Raw genomic sequence first — 9,392 nt, forward strand, 5'->3', positions numbered from 1 at the left:
AGGAAAGGAAGGAAGCGATTCTCCACGCCCACTCTATCCTTTTAAAAGGTACAGGTCCCTGCGACTGTTGGCTCCCCGTGAAGGTCTGTAGTCAGTTTAAGCATCCTTCCCTCTCCTCGTTTGTAGTAACAGGCCACAGGAACTCTCTGCATCGGAGATCGTAATTAATCGGTTGATTTGTACGATGGTGTTTTGATCCCTGACATGGACTTTCGCTCTTACCAAAATGATAGTGTTGTCATTGTGGCTGTGAACTGTAGGTTCAGACACATAAACTCTGCTACCATGACCATTTTCTGTCCAAAACAGCATAACCAACTTTGGTCTTCTGCATTTAGAGACAACCTATATTTAACTCATGTGGAAATTATAATAGCAGGCTGTAAGAGCTTTCCAGATCACAGATTATTTGCATGCAGATTATTGGCATAATGATGCATTGATCCCTGACACGGATATAAGGACAAAATTTTTCCCATAAGAAACAGCCATGCAGTGGAGCATGTTGTTCAAAGAGGTTGTGTAGGCTTCAAGACTGGAGCCTTCAAGCCTGGATGGGGGATGCCTTGAGCAAGCTGGTCTTACCTCAGAGCTGACCCTGCTGGGGGTAGCATGCTGGACTAGTGACTGCCTGAGCTCCTGCCCAAGCTGAACTATTCTATGATTCTACAGGCATTACATAAAGAAATGATAGCTAGTTTTTATTAAAGTTTATAATTGTTGTTTTGGTTAATAATTTAAACTGCTAGATTTCGGGGGTTTTTCTGTGTCTTTGATTTAATTATTTTAACGGCACGTTTTTTGTAGTATATTTTTGTACGCAGTGGACTCTTTTATACAGTTCAAGTGTGTTCAAAGCAATCTTTTCACCCGCTTAGTAGAAGTTTGTAGAGCTAACATAGCACTGAATTTGTTATACACAAATGCAAAGTTAATTTGGTGATTTTTACCTTTGATTGCTTCTGTGGTGGAGGGGAATCTCCTTTTTGCAGTAAGATAGGCCAATCCCTTTTTTTACTTACCTGTAAATTGCCTAACAATGACCTGGAATATTTTACAGGAAATAAACTTATTACTGGGGAAGTCAAGGTCCCTTTAACTCAGCAAGACTTTCCTAAGGACTACAAGGATGCTGGTCAACAGCTAGATGAATCCAGAAATGTATTTCAGCTGTGACAAAGAAATAACTTTATCAGACTTCTGAGAAAATGCAAATCTGTTCATATTCAAACCCTGCTTTTTATATGATGCATCTTTCACTCTTTACCTGTTCTCCTAGGACTTTGTCTATACTAAACTATTTTAGTAGTTATATTCTTTTATCATATTGAGATTTAATACATTTTCAAAAAATGCATTGACTTTCAGACTTAAGGCTATTCCTGAATTTCTACCTTTTTTTGTCATTTTATGTAATATCTTTTTTTTTTTAATCTTATTTTCCCATAATTAAGCACATCAAAAAGTGCAGCTACACCAGATTAAAATTACTAAGGCAAAGACATTAAGTACAAAATATTAAGAGGATGAAGTAAATAACCCAAAGGACATAAACATCATCTCATGTATGGTTTAAATAAGCACATTACATCTTGCATTATCACCTCAAGAAAGGGAAGTTGTACTTTATAGCCTGGAATTTTTTCAATCCCATACTTGTAAGATTCTTTGAGTTAATTACAGGTATAATAAAACTTTCAGTCTCATTTAACACCTGATGCTCTTTTTAAAATGAAATTAGGCAGTACTATACCACAGGACACCTCTGTCTTTCAGCTTTCTATTTGCTAGGCTGCTTAAATTGTAACATATGCCTTCAAGAGCCTCAGCTGGACCATTTAAACAGTGCTATAATCTCCCTGTCCTCACCACAATTTTGTATGTAGGCTCACGGAGAAATTTTATATGATTACCTCCCACAGTCTTTCTGATTCGTGGGGTATGATGGTGAGGAGGGAGTCTCCTTTTTATAGTGAGAAGTCTGCTATTGAATGGCCTTAGCTAAGACTAATCTGCAGGAGGGGGTTATCTATTATCCAACCGTGTTTTCATACTAGGTGCAAATTGCTTGCATTTATTTTGCATGCATTTTAAGTAACTTTGTGTTATTGTGCTTACTATATTTTTGTATGTCAGTCTATTTTTCCTGTAGCTTCCAAAACCTCTTCACAATAATCTAATTTTCCAGGATTACTGCCACCAGTCTACATTCTTCTTGCTTAGTATCTTTAACAACCTTGGATGAAACCCATCTGGACCTAAAGATTTATTGGGTTTGAGTCATTGCAACTCATTTATCACTTCTGTCTTACTGACCTTGAAATCATCCAAGATAGTGACTGCACAGCCAGTTCAGATGAGATTTCATTACTGCACTCTGTCTCCAGTAACTGAATTCAGAAACTATGAATAACTGTCCTGAATACATAAACTTCAGTAGAGAAATATGCATACATAGTGGAGACTCTCACATCTTCAGTTTTACACAAGGCAGTTAACTGTGTGGGTGTGGGGAGGAAGGCATCTTTCTAGGCAGTAATTTCCAGTAGCAATAGGTTACTTGTTACATTAAATTAAACACACTTAAGTTTTTAGTGTCTTATACGTACTTAGGTGTAAAAGGTGCAGATAGTTTGATTTATCACCTGCTTTAGAAGGACAGCCCTTTATTAATTTGGTATTTCTGTTCTCCAGAATCCTACAATATGTTTTTCTTGAGGCTCAGTCAGCTAAAGTTTTGAAGAAATACAGAGTCAAAACATGAGAGACTGAACTTTTGTAAGCAGCTGAGGGTGGCAACTGGAAATGCTGCATTATGGTGTGAGCTAGAATGGTGCTGAGCACCTTCATTTCCCATGCCAGTCCTACACACTGCTGCTGTGACCTCTGACAGTGCAACCTTGTATTACACCTGGGCTATAAATTTACATGTTTAACAGTTTTGAAGTGTAGGAGCTATTTCCACAGGAGAGAACTTCAAGTTCAGTGTAGACTACAAAAATATTTGTACTGTGTATTACTGCATCGTTCCATGCTATTAATTTATGGTATCACATAATTTTTAACTGTGTTTGTAAAGGGTCAAGATGACAGATCTGGAGTTTGTAGTCCCTTATTAAGACCTTGCAATGGTAAAACCACCCAAGTTTCTGCATGCCAGCCTGCTCATATGCTCTTGTTCTGGAGGGCCCTGTTCTGTAATTGAGAAAGTAACTCCATTCCCTTAAAAAAAAAAAAAAAAAAAAAAAAAAAAAAAAAAAGAGTAATAATGGTAACAAGTAATAACAAAAAAAAAAGGGGGTAGGGGGGTGTGCCTGTTAGTGTAAAAAAAGATATTAAGTCCTCTATTCTTCTGCCAGTCTGGAATTGCACCTTCCTAAGTATTTTCTACTACTTTGTGAAGTTTGGTTTTCATGCCTGTATTTTCTGGTATTTCCACTGAGTCTGCAGACATGACTGTGGATTAATGCCAGATCTGGTGGTAGTTTTCTGTGTGATGTGAACAGTGGACTAGAACAGATTATACCAGGGAAAAAGTGTGATCTAATGACATAGGGTAATGTGTCCCCCATGACACACACACTATGAGATGGATAATATTACTGGCTTGGGCTTTCTGTGAGTTCTGTGAATTATAATTAAAACTCACACTGCATCCACTCCACAATCAACTTCACATCCTGCTAAGAAAGGGTTTTGTGTACTGAATTCAGCCTACCAAGGTATACAGCATTCAGTACTTCCTGGGAAAAGAACAGCTGGAACAGTTATGGTGAGATTGCAAATAGGTAAATCCAGTTTTTGTTTAAGATAGTGTTATTATAGTATTCTTAAGTGTTATCAAAACCTTGCTCTTCCTGTAGGAAGCATCAGTATCTGGAAAGCATAAAACCCCCAAAATATACTTTACCTACACTAGCCACAAAGAGGACAGTTCTCACCAGCACAATTCATTATCTGTACTTGCAAGACAGGTAGTGATGGAAAGTTATACATTACCCTTTTTATTGACACTCTAAAACATATGCCAGCAGTACTACAGTGATTTCTTTTTGATCCTTCCTAATGACATAAACTGAGAAATCATGACATTCATGTTTTAAAGGATATAGTCCAATGTAAACATACAAAGCAAGGTGCCCTTCTGCTGCAAAGAACTAGAGGAATGTGTCATTTTTTAGCAGAATAAAATAACCCAGAAATATAAGCAAGATCAGCCTTTCTGGGGGGTGGGGGGTGGGGGGTGAGAAATCAGGAGGAAAAGCAATTTCAAGTCTGTTTATGGAGAAGCTTTACAAGGTGGCACCAATTGAACAGAGTCACCAAATCTATCAGATTTTAAACCAGGCAGGTTTTCACTATTTTACATTGAATATTTACAAAATACAGGCTTAAAAATGTAGAATTGTAGTGAAGTACACTTCCTCTTAAAGAACTTCTGTAAGAAAACTACTACGTCATGATTGGGATACCCTGTTTCCTTTTACTTCAGCTAGCACCCCAAATGGATGTAAAGGAGAAAAAAGACTAGAAACAGCGATAATATAGATTATCTAGAACCCAGAGAAAGGAGAATGAAAATAAAATCAATGAAGGAAAACTAAACAAAAAGAATAAATCAAAGAAATTATTAATGAAGCAGATTAACGGAGGGGAAAAATATGATAACAGGTAATTCAACAAAGTAAAACATACAAAATGTGACAGTTGAAAAAGTGGAATATATATATTTTTAAGACAGAATAAGAAATTTGTCATGTCTTGCTTAAGCAACAGCTATTGAAAAAGTATTGGGGTTTATGTCAACATTTTGAAGCTTGTTTGTATTTGTCATATATTTTTTAATTTCCTGTCCTATTTCTCCACTCATTGCTTATTTTACATTAGCTATTATAGTATTTCCTGATTCGGAAGTTTGCTACCTTTATGTCCTTTCTTTGAAAGTTAGAGGAAACTTGGTTGACTGGACGTGGAAGAAGACAGGAGACACAGATAAGTTTTGTGGTCTTGATTAAATATTAAATTGCAATTATGGCCTTGAACGTCAGCATTCAAGAGGTTTTAGTGAATGGAGCTACATCTGCCTGGTGCCCAGTCACCAACAGTGTTCCTCAGGGCTCAGTTCTAGGCCCAGGTCTATTTTTGTTAATGATCTGGAGGCAGAAGTTGAATGCATATTTGGTAAGTCTGCTGATGGTACAAAAATGGGAGTTGCTTTTGACTCTCTTTAGGGACAAGAGGCCTTGCAGAGGGATCTGGATAGATTGGAGCATTGGGCAGTCATCAATAGCACAAAATTTAACGTGAAGAAGTGATGGCTTTTGCATCTTGAATGGAGGAACACCAGATACAAGTACAAATTGGGAGAGGATTGACTGGAGAGCAGCCCTGCAGAAAGAGTTCTGTGGGTGCTGGTTGACACTGAGCTCGGTGAGTCAGCAGTGTGCCCTGGCACAAACCACACCCTGGGCAGCATCATACACCGTAGAACCAGCTGGTCAAAAGAAGTGCTTATCTCACTATTCAGCTGTGGTGTGGCCTCACCTCAAGTGCTGTGTGCAGTTCTGGGCCCCACAATTCAAAAAACGTGTTAAGGAACCTGAATGCACCCAGAGAGGGGCAACAAAGCCAGTGGAAAATCTACAAAGAATGTCCCATGAGGAGCAGCTAAGGACCTTGCGTTTCTCTGGTTTGGAGAAAAGGGGGCTGAGGGCTGACCTTATCACTCTCCACAGCTTCCTGAGGAGGGGAAGTGGAGAGGCAGGTGATCTCCTTTCCCTGGGATCCAGTGATAGGACATGTGGGAATGGTTCAAAGTTCCACCAGGGATGGTTCAGACTTGACATTAGGACCCATTTCTTTACCAGGAGGGTGGTCAGACACTGGAACAGGCTTCCTGGAGAGGTGGCTGATGCCCCATGACTGTCAGGGTTTCAGAAGCATTTGGACAATGCCCTTAACAATAGGCTTTAACTTTTGGTCAGCCTTGAAGTGGTCAGACAGTTCAACTGGATGATCATTGTAGGATCCTCACTGGAATTGTTCTTTTCTTTCTTCCCTCGTCCCTCGTCCCTCATCCCTTCCCTTCCCTTCCCTTCCCTTCCCTTCCCTTCCCTTCCCTTCCCTTCCCTTCCCTTCCCTTCCCTTCCCTTCCCTTCCCTTCCCTTCCCTTCCCTTCCCTTCCCTTCCCTTCCCTTCCCTTCCCTTCCCTTCCCTTCCCTTCCCTTCCCTTCCCTTCCCTTCCCTTCCCTTCCCTTCCCTTCCCTTCCCTTCCCTTCCCTTCCCTTCCCTTCCCTTCCCTTCCCTTCCCTTCCCTTCCCTTCCCTTCCCTTTTTTTGTAGCCAGTCTAGACCAGTCTATTCCAGTCTAGTCTAGTCTAAATATTTATTTCCTCTGCCTGACAGAGGCTGCTGTGTGAAAAGAACTGGATATACTGCATGGCCAGAGCAGAGACCAGCCAGTTCTGATATGCTATAACCTTGGTACCTGCTCTTGAGTAATTACCTTTACAATCCTTTTGTCCTCTCAATTAATACATTTAAGGTCCAAGAAGAAATGCAGGAGAAAGCACACATTTTCAAAGGGTCCTACCAAATAAGTGAAGATACTCTGCAAGAGAAAAAGTTGCTTTCCTGGGTTCGATATGCCTTCACACCACTCATGAATTAGGCCTTACAAGTTTCATCAAGGACACCACCCAAATTAGACAGCTGGCAACATCTTAATGCATTCTACTTTATAGTTACAAATGAAATGGACTGTTAGTTAAGATTGTCAGTGGTTAAATAAGCCAAAGGTATTTGTAGATGGCAGAAAATGAAAATAAACTATTTCTCAATATTCTGTGGGAAAGAAGTATCAAAAAATATACAGAACACTTCATTGGGCTGCATATCAGTGATTGGTTTGGATGAATCCGTATATAAGCAAGGTATTAGCTCCCTAGAAAGTATTTTCGTTGACTCCATAATACTACTATTTATTTTCCAGAAATCCTTTTATTCAAGCTCTCTTTACTCTTTTTTTTCATGAATTTGACATTTAAATCCAACTGTAATAATAAATTCTTTCTTTGCCGTTGTTGCAAGATATTTTTGAACTGATATTTGCCCTGGGTTAGGCCTGACAAATTTTTTTTACTGAACAGGTGCCCATGTAGTAAATGTATACCCTGATTATTCAGTTTGCACTCAAAATACTCCAACATCTTAACTGACTGTGTTATAAAACCTGTTCTTAGTCCACTACTTTTTGAATAAGAAGCAACATATTTTTCACTGATACATCACATGAACTCAGAAGGACCCAGTTTTCACCATCTAGGCTTTAAATGAAAGTTACATTTTTAACATCAGCTACAAGATCTTACGATATCCCTGAAAGGCATCTTGAGGTATTTTCAAAACCTGAACAATATTTATCAGCTTTTTGCAGTGAAAGAAGCAGTTTTAGCAGGCAGACTGAAACTTCTTCATCACTTTATAGAAGACAACCTATATGGAAGAGGTTTAAGACAATCCCTGAGACATCAAAGGGGAAGTCTGTGAAGTAGCATTATGCAATCAGGAGAAGAGTCATAGACCACTGGCTTGTAATGATGGAAAAATATAATTCATATGATACTGAAACAACCAAGTTCAGGAATTTGCCACTCATCTGTTTAGAAGAAAGGTAGCAGAAGTTAATAAAATGCATGCAGTTAGCAATGTAGATTACATTCCCAATGGCTAGATTTAAAAGATATAGCACACATATAAAGTTTTCAAATTTATTTAGCTGTCAGCTACTGTCTTCAACATGTGTCCAGCAATTTTCCACAAAACTCCTCTTTCACTTGAAGAAGAAGAATAGCTTAAAGGACTATGACAGATTCTGGGGAGGACTAATTTTTTGTTCATTTGTTCCAAACCAAAAATTCAGTTTCTGCCTTCTGGCAGGAAACAAAAACTCAGCTGGTATAAGTGTTTTATAAGCTAGTAAGTAGCAAAATACCATTTCTTCCTCCTATCTCTAAATAAATTCATTTAGGTCTCAAATGGTAAAAAATAAGATATGTAATATTTATTCCAAGATCCCTGTATTTTTATTGTAAATCAGTATGAAGTCTTCCATTTTTTTTCCTTCAGTTTCAATAAACCAGAAAACCAAATAAACCATAGAGGGACATACAAACCCACATTTTCCCCTCATGGGTAAAAATTCTGAAAATTTGACATGATTAAAAGAAATTAATGGATGCATTGTGCAATGTAAGTGTTGTTCTTGCTGATGGCATTGAAATCAGCATTTCAAATATTCTAGAGTCAGCAACATTCAATACTTTTCAATGTGCTCACATATGCCAAGTGCATGGGAATTCACTGATAGGCATTGAGAAATACAGTGAACAAAGACAACTGGAACTTCTGGAATGGGTGAAATGCAAACTGTAGAGCAGATACTGAGGTCAGTTGTGCAACTGATTATGGATCTTTCATATATTGCCTAGTTAGGCAACTTCACAGTCATGTTAGGCTGGCATAAGGACTAGGACAGAAGGGAACAGATCAGCAGCAAAAGCTAACCAGAATCTACCAATAATTTGACCTTGCCACCTTCCCTAGTTTTTTTGTGCCTTCCTTCAAGCCCAGTATGAACGAGTGTCAGCTAAGCCTGTGTTCCACACCATGAGTATTTCTGTTGTCTGTTGACAAACAATTGTCTCTAGGCAATGGAAAGGAATATGGCTAAGAGTGTCCTGTGAACTTAGGGTGGTGCATCTTTCCATTTTTGCATTTCATTATTACATTTTCATTAAAAAAGAAAACTAAAGTTCTCCCCTCCATTTCATCTTGCTTGTACTTTGTCTTACCTTTGCAGTCATGTGAACAAACTGCTGCCTACAGCTGCCTGGCAGAATACCTCCTGAGCACAACAGAGCAACCAACAAGAGCTATTGCTCTGACAAGGCAGACACAGTATGAAATGGAAAATTTTTTTGACAAAAATTATTAGCATTTTGTCCTGTGTATTATATGACAATTCTAGAGCAGGAAAGCGTGAATCCTAAAGAGCAAGTTACAGCAATTGCTGAACCTGCAGCTGAGAGAATTATGAAAGTCAGGCAGGGAAAGAACTGCCTTCTGCTACACAAATCAGCATCTGGCTCATCAAGAACATGGACTGAAAGATGCATCTGGAAATCACGCTTCATTTCATGCCACTAAGCAAAACTCCTTAAGAATGCATTCCCCATTCCAGCTCATGTTTGGTGCCTGCTACTTCTTTGCCCCTGGTTACATGCTGTTTGGTCTGGATCGTCCAGTGAAAAGAGCTTGCGTGCATATGAAAAGCACAATTTATGTTGCTACAAGTTGCCAAAGAGCTATTTTTCCACTGACTTCTGTCTCATT

This window comes from Falco naumanni, chromosome Z, assembly GCF_017639655.2.
Source record: "Falco naumanni isolate bFalNau1 chromosome Z, bFalNau1.pat, whole genome shotgun sequence".
Taxonomy (NCBI): Eukaryota; Metazoa; Chordata; class Aves; order Falconiformes; family Falconidae; genus Falco; species Falco naumanni.